The sequence below is a fragment of the Sciurus vulgaris genome (genome assembly GCF_902686455.1).
Source record: "Sciurus vulgaris genome assembly, chromosome: 6".
NCBI classification, from domain to species: domain Eukaryota; kingdom Metazoa; phylum Chordata; class Mammalia; order Rodentia; family Sciuridae; genus Sciurus; species Sciurus vulgaris.
This window is the reverse complement of record NC_136466.1, coordinates 85,242,943-85,267,865: the sequence shown is the minus strand read 5'-3', so window position 1 is coordinate 85,267,865 and position 24,923 is coordinate 85,242,943.

The following is a 24,923-nucleotide window of genomic DNA, read 5'->3' as shown; positions in this document are numbered from 1 at the left end:
TGAGAGGATGGGAGAAAACATACCATGCACATGGACTCAGCAAAAAAGCCTGAGTATCCATCCTCATACCAGATAATGTGGACTTCAAGCCAAAGTTAGTCAGAAGGGATAAAGAAGGACATTTCATACTGCTTAAGGGAAGCATAAATCAGCAAGACATAACAATCATAAATATCTATGCCCCAAACAGTGGCTCATCCATGTACCTCAAACAAATCCTTCTCAATTCCAGGAATCAAATAGATCACAACATAATAATACTAGGTGATTTTAACACACCTCTCTCCCCACTGGATAGATCTTCCAAATAAAAATCGAACAAAGAAACCATAGATATCAATAACACAATCAATAATTTAGCCAGATTGTGGAACCAACCTAGATGCCCCTCAACTGACGAATGGATAAAGACTGTGGTATATATATATATACAATGGAATATTACTCAGCCACAAAGAATAATAAAATTATGGCATTTGCAGGCAAATGGATGAAGTTGGAGAATATCATGCTAAGTGAGATAAGCCAATCTCAAATAAACCGAAGGATAAATGATCTTCCTGATAAGCAGATGATGACACATAATTGGAGGTATGAGGGGGGCAAGAAAAGGATGGAGGGACTGTATAGAGGGAAAAGAGAGGTGGAAGGGGTGGGGGGAATAAAAAAAATAACAGAATCAATCAAACACCATTACCCTATGTAAATGTATGATTACACAAGTGGTATGCCTCTACTTCATGTACAGAGAAACAAGATGTATCCCATTTGTTTACAATAAGAATAAATTAAAACATATATATACATGTATATTTATATGTATATATATATTTAGTAGTTCTACCAACATTCAATTTTTTAAATGTACATTTAGGTAAATTTAAATCACAATTTCTCTAGTATTAAAATTATAAATTTATTTTTTTTCATTCATTTTTAGATGTAATAGAACTTTTTTAACTTACAACTATATTTTCCTGTCTTCTACCCTCCCCCTCCTCCTCCTCCTCCTCCTCCTCCTCCTCCTCCTCCTCCTCCTCCTCCTCCTCCTCCTCCTTCTTCTTCTTCTTCTTCTTCTTTTCTTCTTCTTCATGCTTTGTGGTGTTTTTTTCCCCAGAATGATCAGGAATGCTACATAGAGAGAAATTATACTTTCGACAGAGCTATTTAGCAGGTGGGAGAGTACATATCAGGACTCAGAGTCACAGAGTGTATATTCTTGCACGTTAGTACCTGGTTATAGAGGCTTCTTACGAGACACCTTTAGAGAAGAACAGTTCTCTAGTTTTTAGAGAAATTGACACACCAACCTGAGAGAGAGAGGTATCCCTGAGCTATCTATCATTACAAGGGGGCAATGCTTTCCATTGTTGTTTGGCTTGGGTTTTCCCTCATTACATTCTATGGTTTATTTTTCTTTTTCATGTGAGTCTAACATCTTAGTTATTAATTTTATACATTATTAATCTTACTTTTATTTGAGTAGCTCATACTGAGTAGTGAAATAAGCCAAGAGTCTAGTTTAAAACGTTTATACCTCATCACTCACAATATCATTAGTGCACTTTTAAGTAAAGCGGATCAACGACTTTGTATATTTTCAAATTTTACAGGAATCATGATTTTTTATACATATTTATATCTAATAAAATTTTGTCACGGCTCAACTAGGAATAGGTATTTAATGCCATTAGTTTCAGATAATTGTAGGTTACCCATATATTGCAATCTCTTCTATATGATAAAAGTACAAATTCTTTCAAGATCTTTGCCAACATAAAATCTCCTGGAATAGTCAACACTATACTCTACTTAGCCTGTTGATGTCATTGTCTCCAAAACACAAAGACTCAAATATTTAGTATTAACAACTGAAAGGGTAATATCTTTAATGTTAATAGATATTACCAATTTATTTTAAAGAAGAATTTAGAAAGAGGTATTTCCAAAAGCAACATATGTGATTATTTCCTATATCTTTAAGTCATTGGAAGTTTTTATTTTAGTTCAATTTATTTTTTGTGATTTGAATTTAAAACTTTTTTCACTTTCTACTTTCATTTTCCTCATCACAAGTAAAATACATTATTCAATATCCGTATTACAATATTTTTTATTTACAAATTCTATGTAAGTATTTTGCCTCTTTTTCTGTTATTTTAAAAATTTTCCTTCCTAGTTTTCAAGGTCTTGGTACAGTAGAAATATTAACTATTATTTTTCTGTATTTGTTGCAAACAGTTTTACGATCTATTGTTCATTTATTGATTTCATGATACATGGAGCTTACAAAAACATGGAAGCATATTATTTGGGCACTGGTCATACAAGAATATCTCTTGTGAGAGATTTCTATCTAAACTCAATTAGAAAATCAAAATCAAATTAGAGCCACGAGCCCTAGAGAAAATATAAATGAGGAGAACCCTGAGAAACATAGGCTTTCTACCTGTGGTGGGTAGGGAAGACTGAAGAGATTTTGGTATTCCCTTTGGTTGAAGTTAATCATGAAAACATATCCAGAAATTTTCATAGATGTTCTTTTAAAAAATGTGGCTTAATATTAGACTATACAGGAGGGTTAGACTCTGTGGATCCAGAAAAATAACATGAAAAAGTACTACAGGGTAGGTTACAAACAGAAGCATGTTGAATCTGTACAAATTGGTCAAATAAAATTATTTTAAATTAAAGAGATTAAAGAGAATTTTGTAATATGTGTCTCTTTTTTTAAGTAGTCATTTAAAATGCAGTTACTAAATTTTTACTAATCACTGGGGTAGATTGCTGCAAGGATTCAAATCAATGATCCTCTTTTATGTCCATCCTGTGTAATTTAACTTTGTAGGCACTCTAAACAAAAGGACCTGATATAGTCTCCATTGTTTCTTCACTTTTTGAATCAGTTCTGGCTGTGTGTCTTACTTTTACGAAATGAGTGTGATAAAACTGACACAAGACAGTTTGAACTGCAGATATTGACGAGCCTTTTAGGATTTTATTCTTGCTCTTTAAGCCCAAACTCTTTCATAAGAAAAAAAATTAGGCTGAGCAGTAATAATGTGGGATATTGAACATGGAATTACTACTAGTCAACAACTAAAAACACAACAGACAAATTATAGAGCAGCTCAGAGCAGATGTGTAATAAAACCTACAGAAAATAGAAACACTAGGTAAACCCTGTCTGAATTAATTAGGTTATGATTCATGAACTGATAATAAAATCTTGTTTTTGTTAATTAGCATAATTTGGAGGTAGTTTGTACTAATGTTTATACAGACTCTAAAGGCAATATATACACACTTTATAAGATAACATTTAAGAAAGAGTATGGAGAGCAATATTGGGGGTCTCTAAAGATCTCATGGCTGTAGCACCTGGCGCTATGGCTGTGCCTTACATGAGGAAGCTCTATAATAATTAAAATTGTCATATATTGATGAAAGGATTTACTGGAGAAATAGATAATCATTTGCCTAAAGATGAACTTCTTCAAACTTTGAGCACTTTACCTATTGATATTCAACAAGTTTCTCCTCAGCCCAAACATTTGCCAGAAGTTACAGTAATTTTTATGGATGCAAATAGAACTTGTTGGGGAATATTAATCATATCACAAAAAAAAGAATAATAAAGGAAAACTTTAATAAATCACCACAATTAGGAGAGTTATTAGCAATAATTAAGGCTTTTGAGGTTTGCCTGAAATCTTTTAATTTCTTTTGTGACAGTGCTTATGCAACTCAAGTAACAAAAAATCTCCCATACTCTACTTTTAGACCTTCTTTGTGCCTGCTAGATCAAGTGATGGACACATTAAAGCTTCTAATAGAGACTCAAACTAATCCTTGGTTTATTCAACATATAAGACCTCATACCAACTTACCAGGACCTCTAACTAAAGGCAATGAGATTATTGATAAATTGATAATGTACATAGATTCTTATCCAATTCAACAAGCAAAAGAGCTACATGCTAGATTTCACATGTCTGCTCAGTCTCTACATCGTTTGTATCCAGATCTAACTATTTCCTCATGCAAACATTTGGTCTGAACATGTGCTAAATGTGCACCCTTGTTGCCTTTAGGACCTCTTCAATTTCAAGGTGTAAATCCTAGAGGTCTACAACCAAATAAGTTATGGCAAATGGATGCCACTCACGTAGATTCTTTTGGAAAATTAAAATTTGTTCATGTAATTATAGATACATATTCAAGTTATAATTATGCTACTGCTTTAAGTGGTAAGAAAATAAAACATGCCATTCAGGCATTAAAGCAAGCATTCTTGATAATGGGAATACCTTGGTCCTTAAAGACAGATAATGGGCCATGTTTTGTTAGTTCTCAATTTAAACAATTTTGTACATTATGGAACATTCGTCATCTTACTGGTATTCCTCATAACCTGCAAGGACAGGTAATCATAGAATGTGAAAATCATTCTTTAAAAACTCACATACAAAAGGAAAGGGGGAACTCATCCTCCCCTGGAGAAATATTAATATCTTCCCTATTTACCTTAAAATTTTTAACTTTCAATTCTCATGGAATATCCCCTGCCTATAAACACTGGGGATCACTTCTATCATCTCCATCACCATTAGCATTGGTTAGATGGAAAGATCCCTTGACAAATGAATGGAACAGTCCTCCTCCTCTTCTAACCCAAGGTCCAGGAGGTTTTGCTTGTGTCTTTCCAGAATCAGCAACATCGCCCATCTGGGTACCGGCAAGAAATGTCAGACCAGTCACAACAACAAAAGCAGTTGACACCGCTGACAAGACAGATGGAGCAACTGAAGATTGAGGGTGAAGATGCTCGATCCACACCAGGACTGATACATCGAACAAGACACCCACGCTTCAGAAGATATCATGCCGTAACATGGGGAGATATGAAGAATATGATGTATCAAGTGGAACAGATGTCTGCTGGAGGCCAATCCAGGGCCTGTGACATTATTCCTATTAAAGTGTGCTATTATCAGTGCTCATTCTAATGCTCATGTTTCTGTGCTATCATCTTCTACTTTAACCGATTGTATTCATTATAATATTTGGGTTCGCTTAACGGAAATTGTTAATTCCTCTAAAACTTGTCTGTAGGGGCATATAAAGAAGTCATGAAATTAGCCTGTGCCATGGTAAAAAACATTAATTATATCTCTAGGGCTATTGCTATGCTCAATGAGGAACAAAGACAGCATCGTCTAGCTATTCTTGATAATAGAGAGTCATTGATTATTTGTTGCTGTTACACAATAAGGGCTGTAAGGAAGTTAGGAATATGTGGTTTCAACTTATCTGACAATGGTAATTCTATTTCCAAAGAGTTAAGTCATTTAAAAGACATTGTTAATAACATTCGTCAAGAACCTGGAAATACAGGCCTGCTAGATTGGCTGACTTCTTGGTTACCAGACATGTCTTGGTTAAAGCAACTTTTTGTAACTGTGCTCATACTTATATTTGTTGTACTCTTATGCATATGTGGGTTTGGTTGTATATTCAGTCTTCTTTCTGAGCAACTAGATCACCGTGCCAAATCACAACAAATGTTTGCCAAGACCCTACTTGCTTCGATTAGTAAAGAAGGGAGAAATGTAGGGAACATTTCAAGCTTATCTGACAGCAGTCACCGACACCATGGTCTAAGTAAGCCAAACAGTTTGAACAGAGAAACTGAGGTAATGGTAAACACTCGCCAAGGAATGAAGGTCTTTGCAGTTGTTGAGGCTGAGTTTGAGCTGAGGGAAGGCCTCCTTCTGACATGCATCCCAGAAAGCTGTGATGTGAGCTCACCCGCGCTGCCTTGCCTCATGCTGTGTGCTGGAGCTTGCCATTCCCCCAGTCCTTTGTCTCAGACCTGTGGCTGGGCAGAATTGCTTAGGCACGCTTAGTTTGTTTACGCTACCTGGACCCTTGACATACAGTTCACCTATAGGCCGACTCTGTTATATTTTAACAAGCATGTTACCCTGATTGGATAATGTGTCTATATATGTTCTGTGCAACCCTAAATAAAATTAGATCCGTGCCTTCAGAGCTCGATCTCTGATGCCTGAGTAAGCGCACTGGGTAAGGCTAAGAAGGGTAGGCATAGTTCATCCTCACCCTCAGCAAACCTGTCTCTGAACATCTACAGTTAGCAATCAATAGTCAAGTGACACATATTTATAAATGTTTTAAAATATATGTATATATATATCATATTTAGTCATATATTTAACAAGTATCTATTTTACTCTGCAAACATATGTAAAACCACAATATCTGCTATATTACCTATTATACAATATAGAACATATTGTAAATGTATACATACATACATACATATCATTACAATTTTCTAGTACATAGTATATTAACAGGAAATATTTAAATGTTTTCATGTGCAATTTTATATATATGGTATATTCAACATGAAATGTGTGTTTGCATATGCATGTATATTAAAAAAACAGAAAATGTAAAGGAATGCTTATATATTCTATAGGTAGATCATAATAATATCAGTTATTTAACATATTCAGAAATTTGTACATAGTTAAAATCAGAATCCTAAAGAAATTCTGCTATTGAATTTCCTTTCGTTACTTTTCTCCTTTTTAAAGTCCTGTTTTTCTTTATTTTCATGCTCCAAAAGTTTTAAAATGAAGAAAATACAAATGAAAACTGATGTGTGGAGCTACCTTATAATAAATATTAAAGTTTTCTATATAATTATAACTTCAAAGGTGGAATGTCATGGGAAAATAAAATCTTTAGAGCACCATGAAGCCACACATAAGTCAATATCCAAGTACATGTACAAATTCAATACACATCATGAGTAGAATTTCAACTTATTGAGAAAAAGATAATTTGGAACTTTTGGAATACATTTGTCTATTTCTCTAAGAAAAACAATGAAAAGAAAAATTCCTGTCTCACTCATGCTATATACGGGTATGAATACAGAGATGTTCAATAGCTAGATTTAAAAACATACAAATATATAATAATATAAATATAAAAATGTTTTCACAATAACTAAATACAAACATATACTGGAAAATAAAAGAAAAGGGCAAGGTGGCACACATCCATAGTCCTGGCTGATCACAAGGCTGAGGATCCCCTGAGCTCATGAATTCAAGATCCTCCTGGGCAACAGACAGAGACCCCATCCAAAAAAAAAAAAATTAAATAAATAAAAGAGAAGAAAAAGAAATATATGAATGAAATAGAAAAGGCAAACTTGAGGGCAAGAAAGTAAAAGCTAGACATAAAACAATAAGCATACTTAAATTTAGAACAAAAATTAAAATGTCTATTTTCTTTGCTATTTATTATTTGACACTACTTTTATTACTTTGTGAAGACCCAACATTTCAGAAAAAAATGATTTCCTTCCTACTTAAAGGTATCTATTACACATTTCTTCTGGTTATTTATGCCTATGCCTTACCTTCAATTTTTCATAGCATTGCTTCTGGATGTATACTATTTACTTTTACATCTAAGGACTGAATAACACTATGTTGAGCAAGGACTCTCACTTCTGCCTGTTCAAAACTAGAAAATCCTCCATTTTTTGTGACTTATGGGAATTGGCTTGAAAATGTTAACAAGCAACTGCATTACCATTTCATGTACTACTATACTAAACTTTTTATTGTTATTTTAGAAGATACTCCTTGTATTTACTTAAAATTCAAATTTAATATAAAAGTGAATACTGCATTGCATTGGCAGCAGCCTCATATATCTCATGAGTACTTTTTGTCTTAATTGTGTCAATAGGCCATTTTGAGCGATTGACATATAATATCTAATTTGTTAGTCCAGGCATACCTCCTTTTATTTTGCTTCACTTTATTGAAATATCAGTTTTTTTACAAACTGATGATTTTGGCGACACTGTGCCATGCAAGTTTTATTTGGCCCATTTTTCTAACAATATGTATTTACTTCATGTCTTTGTATAACACTTTGGAAATTCTATAAAAATTTCAAATTTTTAATTGTTATTATGTCTGTCATGGTGATCTGTACAGTGATTTTTGTTGTCATTGTTTTGTTTCAGAAATCCACAAATTGCATCCAAATTAAATATTGAATTTAGGGGCCTGGAGAGATAGCTTAGGTGGTAGAGTGCTTGCCTTGCAAGCACAAGGCCCTGGGTTTGATCCCCAGCACTACCCCCCCCCCCCAAAAAATATTGAATTTAACCAACTAAATGTTATATGTGTTCTCACTGTTCTATGGATCATTTCCTTCTTTCCCTCTTCTCAGGACTCATTAGTACCTGAGACACAACATAGAAATTAGGCTAATTATTAAACCTACAATGGCATTTAAGTGCTTTGTTGAAAGAAAGAGATTTCTGTTATTGTAAATCAAAGGCTAGACATAAACTGTGTGGGGGGTTTGCTGAACACCACCATAGGCTGAAAGTCAGGCATCTTAGGCTGAGGAGACAGCCAAATTGTCAATGCAAAGGGAAATGTTTGTAAGAAATTACAAATGTTACCCAGTGGACAATGATAAGAAAATAATAATAAAGTAGAACAGTCCTATTGCTGATGTGAAAAAAGTATTAGCAGTCTGTTAGAAAATAAATGAGCCACACAGTTCTTTAAACTAAGGCCTGATCCCGAATAAAGCCCAAATGTTTTCAAATGTTTGGAGGTTAAGAGAGGTGAAGGAGCTGCAGAAAAAAAGTCTGGAGGTCCCAGAGGTTGGCTCATGAGGTTTAAGTAAAGAGTCATCTGCATAACAAAAGAGTGCAAGGTGAATCACCAACTCTTGATGTAGGGTCTACAGAATATTGTCCAGAAGGTTCAGGTATGATGCTGATGAAGACATCTGCACTAAACAGTATATTTTCAGTGTGAATGAAAGTCTTATTTTGGAAGAAGATGGCAATTTCATAGAATTTCATAGGTAGAGAAGTCAATGCCTGTTATAAAAATAGATGTGGCTACATCACTGTAGTTTGCTGATTTTAAATCCTTTGAGTATATACCAGAATTAAAAAAAAGAAAAGAAAAGAAGAAAAAGGAGGAGGAGGAGGGAGAAGGGACAGAGAGAAGGAGGAGGAGGAGGAGGGAAGGGGCAGGGGAAAGCAAAAGAAGGAGGAGAAGGAAGGAGAAGGGGAAAAGTTGTCGTCCATGCCTGGCTTCAATGCTTAAACTGACAGATTGACATTCTCATTAGGGGCTATTGTAGCTGGTGACTAAATGGGTGCCAATGAACAGTTACACTTTTGAAAAATCCCAAGTCATCAACACTGTACAAAATATACTTGCCTGTGATGTACAAATGAAACAACAAAGCCCCCATAATAACACATCTATTGGCAAAATAGTTTACTCAATATTTTAAGCCCATAGTTGAGTCCTACTGCTCAAATTTATAAATATATATGTATATGTATATATATATAAACATATGTGTGCATTTATATAGGTCTACATACATATGTACATATATGGATATGTATATATATACACATATATATGTATATGCACACATATTCCTTTCATTGACAATGCACTTGATTTTTCAAGAGCTTTAATGAAGACAAAAAATGAGATTAATGTTTTCATGCCTGCTAACATTCTATTCTGTAGGCTATGGATCAATGAGTAATTTTCAATTTTCAAGTATTGCTATTAAGAAATACCATCCATAAGACTATCATTGCACAGACAGTGATTCCTCTGTTGATTCTGGGCTAAATAAACTAAAAACTTACAAATGGCTAAATAGGAGAATATCATGCTAAGAGAATATAACCTGACTTAAAACGTCAGGGTTGAATATTTTCTTATATTGAAAAATTAGAGAGAGAGAGAGAGAGAGAGAGAGAGAGAGAGAGAGAGAAGAGGAATACATAAAAAAGTAGGATGATATCAAGAAAATAGAAGGGAGAGCAATAGATTAGAGGAGAGGAAAGAGGGGAGAGCAGGGGAAGTACTGAGGAATGAATCTATCACATCTTGCTATGTCTATGTACAAATATATCATAATGAATCCCATATATATGTGTATATGTAATTAAATAAGCTAATTAAGATGATAATAATTAAAATACAAGGGAGATCATTAAAGTAGAACAAGTGGATAATGGAGGGAGACAGGGATGGAAAGGGAAGGGACTAGAAAATAAAATTGGTCAAATTATGTCATATATATATATATATAAGTACACATATAACAAATTTCACTATAATATATACTTGTAATTCACCAATAAGAAAAAAAACTTTTGGGAAGGATTTTCCATTCTACATGACTTTAAGGACGTTAGTGATTCAGGGGAGGTGATTAAAATTTCCACATTAAAGAAATTTGGAAGAAGTTTACTCTAACTCAACTGTATGACTTAGAAAGGCTCAAGACTTTAATGGAGCAAGTAATTGGAAATGTCCTGGAAATATCAGGACAATTACAATTTGAAGTGGAATCTGATAATGTGACTTATTGCTAAATCACATTACCGAACTTCACTGGATGAAGAGTTGATTATTCCAAATGATCCAAGTGGTTTCTCGAGATGGAAACTACTCGTAAAAATGCTGGGAACATAAAATATGGTTTTTTTTAGAGAATGAGCCATGTGCTGCTGAGAAGGTGTATTCACTCTTTGTTGGATGGTATATTCTATAAATGTCCGTTAAGTCAAATTATTGATTGTGTTATTGAGATCTATGGTTTCTTTGTTCAATTTTTGTTTGGAGGCTCTGTCCAGTGGTGAGAGAGGTGTGTTAAAATCACCTGGTATTATTGTGTTGTGGTCTATTTGAATTCTGGAATTGAGAAGGTTTTGTTTGACATATATGGATGAGCCACTGTTTGGGGCATGGATATTTATGATTGTTATGTCTTGCTGATTTATGGTTCCCTTAAGCAGTATGAAATGTCTTTCTTTATCTCTTCTGACTAACTTTGGCTTGAAGTCCACATTATCTGGTAAGAGGCTGGATACTCAGGCTTTTTTGCTGAGTCCATGTGCATGGTATGTTTTTCTCCATCCTTTCACCTTTAGTCTGTGGGGATCTCTTTCTATGAGATGAGTCTTTTGCATGCAGCATATTGTTGGATCTTTCTTTTTAATCCAATCTGCCAGTCTATGTCTTTTGATTGATGAGTTCAGGCCATTAACATTCAGGGTTATTATTGTGATATGATTTGTATTCCTGGTCATTTGGCTTTTTTTTTTTTTTTTTTTTTTCTTTTTTTGACACAATTTGATTTCTCCTTTATTTATTTGGCTTTTCCTTTAGGGTCATTCCTTCCTTTGCTGATTTACATCATTGTTTTTCATTTCTTCCTCACCCCAGTTAGAATGGCGATTATCAAGAATACTAGCAACAATGTGGAAAGGAACCACCATTTGACCCAGCTATCCCACTCCTTGGCCTATACCCAAAGGACTTAAAATCAGCATACTACAGATATGCAGCCACATCAATGTTCATAGCTGCTCAATTCACAATAGCCAGATTGTGAAACCAACCTAGATGCCCTTCAATAGATGAAGAAACTGTGGCATATATATACAATGGACTATTACTCTGCCATAAAGAATGATAAAATTATGGCATTTGCAGGCAAATGGATGAAATTGGAGAATATCATGCTACGTGAGATAAGCCAATCTCAAAAAACTAAAGGCCGAATGATCTCGCTGATAAGCGGATGATGATATATAATGGGGGGAGAAAGGGGTTAGCATTAGGGTTAGGGTTAGGTTTAGGGTTGGAGTCAAGGAGGGTGGCAAGAATAGAGGAAAGAAGGACTATATAGAGGGAAAAGAGGTGTGGGAGGGGTGGGGGGAAGGAAAAAAAATAACAGAATGAATCAAACAACATTACCCTATGTAAATTTATGATTACACATATGGTATGCCTTGACTCCATGTACAAACAGAGAAACGACATGTATTCCATTTGTTTAAAATTAAAAAAAAAAAAAGAAACTGTGGTATATTTACACAATGGAATATTACTCAGCCATAAAGAAGAATAAAATTATGGCATTTGCAGGCAAATGGATGAAATTGGAGAATATCATGCTAAATGAGATAAACCAATCTCAAAAATCCAAAGGACGAATGATCTCGCTGATAAGTGGATGATGATACATAATGGGGGGGGGGAGTGGGGCAAGAATGGAGGAAGGAGGGACTTTATAGAGGGATAAGAGGGGTGGGGGGGTGGGGGAAAGAAAAAAAAACAGAATGAATCAAAAACTATTACTGTAGATAAATGTATGATTACAAAAACAGTATGTCTCTATTTCATGTACAGAGAAACAAGATATATCCCATATATTTACAATAAAATGAATTAAAAAAATAAATAAGGAAAAATGCTGGGAACACTACTATAATGACAAATATGACTTAGAATACTACATGAACTTAGCTGGGAAAACAGAATGACAAATGTCATGTGTTTTCTTTCATACGTGGAAACTAAAAGAAAAAAAAAAAAAAAAAAAACAGAAGAGAAGAAAACATAAGGATGACCTAAAAGTACAAAGATTGTAAGGGTATGAAAAGGGATGTCAGGAAGAGGGAAGAGAAGCGGGACAAGGAAAGGTAGGTAGGAGAAAGGAAGGGTCAAAGTGCCACGCATACATAATAGACATGCTGCAGTGAAACCCATGAATTTAGTTGGAACTTAGGTAGGACTGACTTTAGTTTTTAAAGAAGTTCTAATGTGGACAAAATACTGTCAAATGCATCAGAAGCTACAGAAATACTTTAGGAAAGTAAAAGTAAAACAATGGTTCAAACTTATTTGGTTTTATTTTAAAATTTCACCAAGAGCCACTAAATCCTCAGAAACCACCTCTCTGATCAGTCAGCAGACATCAACACTGAGGCAAGCTCCTTCACCAGCAAAAGATTTTGACCTGCTAAAAGCTCAAATGATTATTGGTATTTTAAACAGTAACTTAAAGAATGTACATTTTTTAGACAGAACACTATCACACTGACTAGTATAAATATTACTTTTATTTGCACTGGAACACCAAATTAAAATTGCATGACTCATATTATTGTGATAATAACTTCATTTTGGTAGTATGAGACCAGACCCACAATATCTCCAGGGTGTATCTATACACTTTATGATGTTGTCAAAAGTTGAAATCACCTAATGACATACTTTTCAGACTGTATCCCCATTTTTAAGAGATTTATGACTTTATTGCTATTAACTCAAGATCCTGTGATTCACAGTAGATATCTTGAACTTATTCCTCCTATCTGACTCCTTTGACTAATATCTCCCCAATCTCTCTATCACTCAACTTCTGGCAACCACTATTTTAATCTTTATTTTTCTATGAAGTTAGATTTTCAGAATACAGATATATGTGATTTCACATATTATTTATCTTTCTGTACCCAGCACATTTCACTTAATAAAGTGTTTTTCAAGTTCAACCATATTGATAAAAATCACAGAATTTCTTCCTTGGAAATATTTGCACACACAAGAGACCCTGCATACTCATGTTTACTAGGGCACTATTTACATAGCCAAGATATGGAATCAGCAGGTGACCATGAACAGATGAATGGATAAAAAAATAAATAAATAAATATGTATATACAAACACACACACACACACACACACACACATAATGAAGTATTAACCATAAAGAGGAATGATATTCTGTCATTTGCAAGAAAATGAATAGAAATAGAAGACATTATATTTAGAAAACTAAATCAGACACAGAATGACAAATGTCACGTGTTTTCTTTCATATGTGGAAACTAAAAGAAAAAAAAAAAAAAACCAGAAGAGACGAAAGCATAAAGATGACCTAAAAGTACAAGGATTGTAAGGGCATGAAAGGGGATGTCAGAAAGAGGGAGGAGAAGGGGGAAAGGAAAGATAGGTAGGAGAAAGGAAGGGTCAAAGTGCCATGCATACATAATAGACATGCTGCAGTGAAACCCATTATGTGTTAGTTATTATAATAAAATGTTTATAAAATTTCCAAATTTTAAAAGTATTCCATTGTGTATGTATACCACATTTTCTTTATTGAGTTTTTGATTCAATTCATTGAATCTTCAATTGAATATTTCAATATGCTAAAATCTTTTTTTTTTCTTTATAAGAACTTGGATAGTGTGTTTCATCATGCAGATTTCCAATAAGAAACAGAAAATATTCTGAATGATGGTAATTCCAAGAGTGAATATTACAAAATCTTCTAAGTCACAGCAGTATTGTAGGAACCTTGGACTACCAGTAAGTGAGGTAGGGCCTGAGGTAAGTAGGGTTTCTCCTAAATATTCACAGCAATATCTGAGGATTCTGAGAGTATTTTTGCAGCATTTTTCTTCTCCCCAGCTAATAATTATAATCTTTTTTCCCTCTTTTTTGAACTGGACAGGACTTTTTGATTGCCTCAAAAAATAATTGGGGGAAAATGATGTTCTTAAAGCCAGTCTTAAAGGCTCAGGTATAAAAGGCAGTACTGCTTCTGCTCAGTCTCACCTTTTTTGTCCATCTGATTGCCAACATCAACCAGTAAAAGAGCTAACAAGCTTTCAGATGATTCCATGTTCAGCTCATTTACTATTCCTAAGTTTTAAACCTTTCATCAGAGGCCTTAAACATCATGAACTAGTGACAACCTGACATTACTTTTCCCTGTGAGGATCTGTGAAGGTAGCAAATGGTTATTTTAAACCACTAAGCTTGGGTAATTCAGTGTGCAGCTAATGGAGACCAAGAAACTATGGGAAGGACATTTTATAGAACTAGACAAAGAAATGGGAATTGCATAGGATAACCTATATTCAAAGAAGTAGTAGCCTTTGTTGGAAGATAACAGCCCACCTAAGAGAAACTTCCTGGGAGAGAGTCAAGGTAAAAAGTGCCCTGCTCTCATTCTTTTCTATCTCTTCTACCAAATTCAGCAGGCAGGGGAGGGAGCGCCATCATTGTTTGAATGCAGTCAGAGGACAAAGGCCATGGGAACCCTGTGGAGGGAGTTTCTCAGGCAAAAGGCAGGATGGTAAAATGTGCAGAGTGTATTGTGAGGCACAAATGAATGATTTCAAACACAGATACCGTGTGTATATTTCCAAGTGATCTTTCCCAGAAGCAAACCAGTCTAAAAAGAAACACCACAGGAGATAAAGATACTATTAATACTATTTAATGTGACTGAAGAACTTACTTATATAATTCATTGACATTTATGTTGACATTCTCAGTTCAGAAAAAAATGAACACATTGAAATTTATTCTGTGTCTTCATGGAAATATTAAACTGGAAGCAAAAGTAAATTAAAATTACTTTAAAATTTCTTGATGGACATATTAAACTCATGTAGGATAAGCAAAGATTTACAGTGGTCTAATGTTAAAAAATTCTACTCTTCTATTTCGATTTGTTTTTACTACAAATTTATAAATAAACATAAAAGGTGATTATTACATTTGTTTTCAAATGTGTTGACCAGTATGAAATGGTATATATGGTTAAAATTTAGGGACAGTAATGTGAATATGGCATCGTTAATGCTACAGGTTCATAAAATAGCTACATTAGAGTTACTTCTCAGTGCTGTTATAAGCTGTGCTGTGTGATTAAATAATGACACTTAAGAAGAAGAATGTGTGTTGGGTCAGAAATTAGGCGACTGTAGGGGGTAGAGCTGAGCAGCTGGAACAAAGGCCAGCCCACCAAAAGGTGACCAGAAAGTTCACAGCAAGGTGGATGGAAAGTTCCACTGACCCTTCACACCCACCTGTCACTCAACAGGACCCCCTCCCATCCCAGTCTATAAAAACCCTGGGGGGGCCACGTGCAATTTTCTCTGGGTCCCTATACCCCCCGGGATCTGGGAATTTCGCCAGAGAGTCAAACTCCAATAAAGCTTGCTCTGACCACTTTCTGTCCCATTTTATTTGGCCTCTAACTGTGCCCCCGGAGCCCACCAAGCCCACCTAGCTTACATTTGGTCCCGCTGCCGAGACCTGCTGAGCTTACAATGTGTCCTATAGCTATCAAGTTATCATTTGTGTACTTTTATCCCACCCATATTTCATAATAGTATGAAGAGATCACTCCTACACAAAAGTTTGCAATGTGAATAATACAAAACTTTATTTTGGTTGGTTGAATGACCAAATACAGGAGGATGTATCATCTGTTGTGACTGGTTCAAAATAAAAGATGGTAATCATTCTCCTATGTATATATATATATATATATATATATATATATATTTTTTTATTTTTTACTTAAAATGGCATATAATTGCCTTTGTATAGTTTTCTTTTAAAAATCTCTGTTTAGATTCTCTCTCTTACACATACACAAAGAAACGACTATTCCACAATAACATTATTTGGATGTTTCTCTAAATAATGCCTTCACAAGTATAGAAAGCATAAGAGGAGAAGTTGCATGTGAAAACAAAATTCTCCTTTCTCTAGCACATCTGTAGGTCTTAGCTCCAGAGGGAGTCAGTCTTGTTTTCATTTTTAATTTTTTGTAAAAATTACTTTTTAATGTATATATCTATTTATTTTATTTTTATATAAGAGAAGTATTGGTGAATAAAATCAAATTATATATATAAATATACGGCACAAATGTTTATTTTAGGAATATAAAGTATCTTTTTAAAAATTTTTGAAATTTTATTTGTTCTAATACATTGTACATGACAGTTGAATACATTTATACATTTTGATAGATCATACATAAATGAAGTGTAATCTCTCATTTTTCTGATTAATCATACTACAGGTATGCATTGGTCATGCAGTCATACATGTACAAGAGGTAATAATGCTTTACTCTATCATCATTCCTTCCCCCATAACCCTTCCCCTTCCCCTCTAACATAAAGTAACTCTATTCTCCCTATCCCCCCACCCCTTATTGTGAATTAGCATTCACATATCAGATAAAACATTTGGCCTTTGATTTTGGGATTTGCTTATTTCACTTAGCATGATATTCTCTAACTCCATCCATTTACCAGCAAATGCCAGAATTTCATTCTTCTTTAAAGCTGAGTAATATTCCTTTGTGTATATATATATATATATATATATATATATATATATACATACCACATTTTCTTTATCCATTCATCTGTTGAAGGGCATCTAGGTGGGTTCCATCATTTAGCTATTGTGAATTGAGATGCTACAAACATTGTTGTGGCTGTGTCACTGAAGTATGTTAATTTTAAGTCCTTTGGGTATAAACAAAGGAGTAGGATAACTGGGTCAAATGGTGGGTCCATTTCAAGTTTTCTGAGGACCTCCACACTACTTTCCATAATGTTTGCACCAATTTGCAGTGCTACCAGCAATGTATGAGTGTACCTTTTTCTCCATATCCTCACTAACATTTATTGTTGTTTGTGTTCTTGATAATAGCCATTCTGATCGGAGTGAGACGAAATCTTAGGGTAGTTTTGATTTGCATTTCTCTCATTGCTGGAGATGTTATACATTTTTTCATATATTTATTGATTGATAGTATATCTTCTTCTGTGAAGTGTCTGTTCAGTTCCTTATTGATCGGGTTATTTGTTTTTGGTTTTTTGGGTGTTTTTTTTTTTTTTTTGGTGTTAAGTGTTTTGAGTTCTTTATATATCCTAGAGTTTAACGTTTTATCAGAGGTGCCTGTGGTAAAGATTTTCTCTCAATCTGTAGGCTCTCTCTTCACACCATTGATTGTTTCTTTTGCTGAGAAGAAGCTTTTTTCATTTGAATCCATCCCATTTATTGATTTATTGATTTAACTTCTTGCGCTTTAGTGGTTTTGTTAAGGAAGTTAGATCATAGGCTACTTGGTGAAGATTTGGGTCTCATTTTTCTTCTAGTAGTTGCAGGGTCTTTGTTCTAGTACCTGAGTCTTTGATCCACAGTGAGTTGTGTTTCATGCAGGGTGAGAGAGAAGGGTTTAATTTCATTGTTTTACACGTGGTTTTCCATTTTTCCCAGCACCATTTGTTGAATAAGCTATCTTTTCTGCAGTGAATGTTTTTGGCACCTTTTTCTAGTATGAGATGCCTGTGTTAATATGGGTTTGTCTCTTTGTCTTATATTATGTACCATTGGTCTACCTGTCTGTTTTGGTGTCAATATCATGCTGTTTTTATTACTATAGCTCTGTAGTATAGTTAGAGGTCTGGTATTGTGATGCCTCCTGCTTTACTTTTCTTGCTAAGGATTGCTTTGGCTATTCTGGATCTCTTATTTTTCCAAAAGAATTTTATCATTGCTTTTTCTAGTTCTATGAAGAACATCATTAGGATTTTAACAGGAAATGCATTAAATTTGTATAATGCTTTTGGTAATATGGCCATTTTGACAATATTAATTCTACCTATCTAAGAGCATGGGAGCATGGGAGATCTTTCCATCTTTTAAAGTCTTCTTCAATTTTTTTTTTAGTGTTCTGTAGTTTTCATTGTAGAAATTTTTCACCTCTTTTGTTAGATTGATTCCCAAGTATTTTATTTTATTTTTTGAGGCTATTTTGAATGGGGTAGTGTTCTTTATTTCTCTTTCAGAGGATTCATTAAAGATATATAGGAATGCATTTGATTTATGGGTATTGATTTTATATCCTGCTACTTTACTGAATTTATTTATTAGTTCTGTAAGTTTCTGGTGGATTTTTTTTAATCTTCCCAATATAGAATCATATCTTTGGCAAATGGTGATAGTTTGAATTTTTCTGTACCTATTTATATACCTTTAATTTCTTTTTTGTTTAATTGCTCTGGCTAGAGTTCCAAGGACGATGTTGAAAAGAAGTGATGAAAGAGGGCGATCCTTGTCTTGTTTTTAGAGGGAATGCTTTTAGTTTTTTTTTTTTTTTTTTCCATTTAGAATGATAATGGCCATGGGCTTAGCGTAGATGGCCTTTACAATGTTGAGGAATGTCCCTACTATCCCTATTTTTTCTAGTGTTTTGGACATGAAAAGGTACTGTATTTTGTCAAATGCTTTTTCTGCAACTATTGAGATAATCATGATTTTTGTATTTAAGTCTATTGATGTGATGAATTACATTTATCAATTTCCTGATGTTGAACCAACCTTGCATCCCTGGGATGAACCCCACTTGATCATGGTGCACTATCCTTTAATATGTTTTTGTATGCAGTTTGTTAGAGTATTATTGGGAATTTTTGCATCTCTGTTCATCAGGAATATTCATCTGCAGTTTTCTTTCCTTGATGTGTCTTTGTCTAGTTTTGGTATCAGATAATGAATCAGGGTGATATTAGACTCAAAGAATGAGTTTGGAAGGGTTCCCTCCTTTTCTATTTCATAGAATAATTTAAGAAGTATTGGTGTTAATTCTTCTTTGAAGGTCTTGTAGAACTTGGCTGGAAATCTGTCTGGTCCTGGGCTTTTCTTGATTGATAGGCTTTTATTGACATTTTCTATTTTATTACTTGAAATTGTTCTGTTAAAGCATGTATGACCTCTTAATTTGGTTTAGGTAGGTCATACGTCTCTAGAAATTTGTCAATGTCTTCAATATTTTCTAATTTTTTGAATTATAAATTTTCATAATAGTTTCAAATCATCTTCTGTGTTTCAGTCGTGTCCATTGTGACACTTCCTTTTTTATCGTGTACTTTAATAATTTGGGTTTTCGCTCTTTTTCTCTTTTTTAATGTAGCTAGTGGTTTATTAATTTTATTCATTTTTTCAAAGAACAAACTTTTTTAGTCAGTTTTTTCAATTATTTTCTTTTGTTTCAATTTCATTGATTTCAGCTCTGATCTTAATTATTTCCTGTCTTCTGTTTTTGGTGTTGATTTGTGTAAAGTGGCTTTAACCTAAGAAAAGAATGTCAATGAGAAAATAAGATGATCATTTTGATAAATGCAGAAAAAGTACTTGACAAGGTAAAATATTTATTTATGATAATAGAAAACTTAAAGCAAAGTAGCAATATAAGTAAACTTCCTCAACCTGATAATGGGAATAAATGAAGAACTATGACTAGGATATAATAGTGAGGCATTAAATACTTCCACTGCAAAGTGAGGATTATAACAATGTCTGCTCACATCACTTCTATTTATCGTTGTATTGGACACTGTAGTGTTTCCAATAAAATAAAATAAATAAAAAGCATTGAGACTGGGAAGAAAGAAGTAAACCTTACTTTAGCCAGGGACTTGTTTTTAACAATAGGAGATCATAAGGAACTTAGCAAAAATCTTTAAGAACTGGTTAGTAAGTTTAGAGATGTTTCAGAATACAGAAATCTGCAAAGACCAATTATTCTTTTGTACATTATAAGAATGGGCTCACTGTTGGAATCAGCACCTTACATAGAAGATTTGCAGAGTCCAATGCACACACAAAAAATTGTTCCATGACATTAGTCATGTGTAAAACAAAGATTCAATCAATTGTGAGAAACAAATAAATGAAAAGAGAAAGAGCAAAAGCCCCTCAAGGCTGGAAATGATCTGGAGCAACCTAAACTCTTATATGTTGTTTGCAGTATTATAAACATTGTAGAACTCCTTTGGAAGAATGTTTGGCACTTTCTAAACAAAGCATACTAGACTCCAGCAATCTACTCTTACATATTTACTAAAATAAATAAAACTGCATGTTCTTAAAAAGATTTTAAAATATTATTTATAGAAGCTTTCTTCATTATAGGAAAAAACCTGAAAATAACCTCAATTTTTATCAACAAAAGAATGGATACATATAAATATACTCTGGTATCTAGTATCTAAAGAAGAACAAACTATAGATATATGCAGTAACATGGTTGAATCTCAAAAATATTGTGATTTTTAAAAGAAAACATGCAGCTAAAATTATTGACTATGATTCTATTAAGAAAAAATCCAAGATTATATAAAACAAAACTGTTACTGGAAATCCAGTCAGTTGTATCTCAACCCTTCTGATTGGGATAAGGACCTGATGAAGTTTTCTGATATGATGGAAATATTATGTATCCTAGTTAGCATTTGTTAAAACTGCCTGAATACTACATTCGAGAGCTAAGTATTTCACTAAAAGTAAATCAGAGACAGAAGGTAAGAGAGAATGTGAAGAGTAAATTATAATTCAAATCAAACAAAATTAAAGAAAACTAAAATAAGCACTTATAAACATTATCCAGCAAAGAACAATGTATCCTTGGTCAATTATTTTATAATTTTAATTTCTTTTTTGATTTATAAAACTTATGGAAATAGTGAGTTTCCTTGAAGCATATGCACACTTGCACATAATTTATAAATTTCATTCCCCAGTACCTCTGTTGTCCTCAACTCCTCCCTCACCTTGATCCCTTTCTTCTACCCAACTGGTCTCCCTTAAATTTTCATGATATCCCTTTTTTCCTCCTTTTCTAACTTTCACATACAAGAGAAAACATATGTACATTGACTTCTTGACTTTGGTTTATTTCATTTAGCAGGATGGTCTCCAACTCCATCTATTTTTCTGCAAATGACAAAATTTTAATTATCTTCATGACTGAATAAAACTCCATTGTTTTGGATTAAACAACAAAGCCCAACAATTTGCTGTCTTCTGTAGAGTCACCCCATAGACAAAGATATCCACAGACTGAAGGTAAAAGGATGGGGAAAAAAAACCATATCAATCACATGGATCTTGTAAATAAGCAGGGGTTTCTATCCTCATATCAGATAAAGTGGACTCCATTGTATTTATATTCCATATGTGTTTATTCTTTCATTTTTTACAGATACTTAGGCTGTTCCATAACTTGGTTACTGTTAAGTGTGTTGCTATAACAGGTAAGCATGTGTCACTATGTTAACTATATTTCTCTTGGATAAACACCAAGAAGTGGGATAGCTGTGTCATATAGTAGTCTTCACAAGGCATCTCCATACTGATTTTTATAGTGACTGTTCTTATCTACATCCCCACTAATAGTGTATAATGATTCCTTTACCCCTTGCATCCTTGCCAATTATCCAAAACAACTCTGAGTGTTAAGAGCGATGTTGGAATTATAGAGTACTCAATTTTAAATTATATTACTGAGCTATAGTGACAAAATGAGCATGGTAATCATATAAAAAGAGACAAATAGACTGATGGGCTACAATATAAGACATAGAAACAAACTACACCAATAGTCATCTGATCCTTGACAAAAGCACCCAATACAGCATTTTAAACAAAGGGTGCTGGTAAAATTAACCAAGAACTTTTATTTGATGGTCTTAAAAAAATCTCTATGCCACATTCTTTCTCAATTCACTTCAGCCTAACTCACTGGGGAAGTAATGCTTGGCAAAGGCAGTAAAGACTTAGTTTTATGTATCAAATTTATTTACAAATGACAGCTCAATCTCACTCAATAATTGGCTCCAAATAGGGAAATATGGTACATATATCCTTGCACTTTGTTTGCAGACATCACTATAGCCTATAACTGATCACTGAATCAATATGCAGAAAATTCAAATACTTCACCTCAGCTTATTTTGTTGCCATCAATAAATTATGATTTTTTAAAAGTCTTTGTATTTTAAAGTGATTTTAAATCTTAAAAGGAAAACTTTGTCTCTGCCACCTACTACCCTTGGAAGATAAAGAAAAAAACAACTTGGAAATCCTGGGGCTACAACAATCTGAGTTTGACATCCATTCCACTTTTCTCTGAATCAGTTAATAAATTTCATGCTTTCTAATATAGTATGTTCAGTGCCTTTTTTAAAATTAGAAATGAAAAGGCGGCTTTGGCTTATTTACTTGAAGCCCTAATTTTTGTCTTCATCTGATCACTAGGGATTTTTTTGTTTCATTTTGCTCTGTTTTATAAGAGAGTAGGCTGCAGGCAAGATGGCTAGATGTTTTGTCATAGCAGCAACCATAATGTTGCAAGTGTCCCCTGGTGTGTAAGTGAACTTTTAATATCTAAACTAAAAACACCAAACCTCTGGGGAACAGAATCCGTTCAGGCTCTGGTTAACTTTCATTTCAGGTGACTTTCTTAGTTTCATTTCTGAGATTGATTTCTACCTTGAAGATTAAATATGGTCTGAAAAACAGAGTGCACCAAAATATTTCACTTGATAAAATTAACTTCTCTTTGTGACTTTGAAGGTAAAAAATAAGATAATGCCTGAACAACACAGAGGCTGTGCCTGTATTCACTCAACCTAATCTATTGGAAAGGACTGTATGTTTTCCCTGTTTCTCTTCTTAATGCAATCTAATAACTCATGACAATATTAAGACAATGATTAATATTTACATCCATGTAATCACTCTTTAAGATAGTAAAAAAATGCAGTTTCCACTTATAACAAGGGATGATCTTCAGGAATTTGTGGCACACATATAACACACATCTGTATTACAAAAATCTGTACTCCAATGCAGGTTTTCCCAGTTAAAATGTATATGAAGCCACACAGTTTACTTAGCAGTTTTGAGGTTTTGGTTTCTCATGTTATTTATCTGATCAACGTAATAAATGGGATAATGTATACAAAGTGCCTAGCATATAAAGTACCTGCCTTAAGGTCATTTAAAGTGATATACATATGATAATTCCTTTGCTTTGAAACTATGTTCTTTCATTCTTTGCTTTCTGAGCAAGAGAATATGGTATTCAAAATTCCTATTTTATTATGAGTATGAATATAGATTTTATTTCAGAACTTAAGAGTTATTTTCATTGCCCTTTCTGGAGCACCTGATGAGAAAGTAATAAAAGAGACTGATCAAATTATGTGTATGTATGAATATGGTATAATGAATCTATTGTGTATAATATCATCTATTATGTATAATTATAATGCAACAATAAAAATTATGTTAAAATATGATATAAAATATAGATGTTATTGATATGCAGAATGAATTTACAAAAAGGTAAAAAAGCCCTCATATTCTCGGGTTTCAACCTATTTACAATGCCTCAAGAATAAGAAGTATGTTTTATGTTTACACATATCACTTCATCACTGGTAAGGAAAATTAAATAAATAAATAAATAAATAAATAAAGCCACTCAAGCCAGTTACACCCAAATAGAGATGTAGAAAATCAATTACGTGTCATTATCCATGCACCTTTCTTGTCACAAAATAGTATCATACCCTATCCTCCTACTGATCACTGTACAGACATGTTGCTCCTACTCTGCATTGTTTTCCCAAAAATGATGTGAGGTTCTCATTCCAGTTACTTCTCTGAGGCTTGTTGTACCATATGATAAAACAACCCCATACCCAAGGGAAATAAAACCACTACCTGGAAGAAGCATCTGCCCTCCCATATCACTGAAGCATTGTTTACAAGAGTCAAGTTATGGAAACAATGTAAGTGTCCACTGATGAATGAATGTGTGTGTGTGTGTGTACACACACACACACACACACACACACACATATATTTTCAGCCTTAAAAGAGAAGGCAATCTGAATATTTGTAGCGAAATTGAAAAATAATGCATGGATGATTTCATGTGTCTGTGGAATCTAAAAATATGAAATTCATATAAACAGGTTAATAATGGTTGCCAGAGTTCATGTGGGTAAAGTAATTGGTTAGGTTGGCTAGAGGTTAGAAACTTCTAGTTATGAACTGATTCAGTTCTGAAGATCTAATGTTCAGCCCAGTGAATATAAATTAACAATAATGTATTGTGTACTTGAAATTCCTGAGAAATTCTTGAGTGTACTAATGCATATGTTAATTAACTTCAAAAATCATATCATACCCCTTAATTATATACAACGCTTTTTTTTTTTCTCATACTACAATAAAGATGGAAAAAATAGGAACCACAAGAAAAAAGACTTCCATGAAGTACTGAATAAGCAATTTGGAGCCTTTCCTAATACTACAGTGGTATGATGAGTCTCTTGAATGCC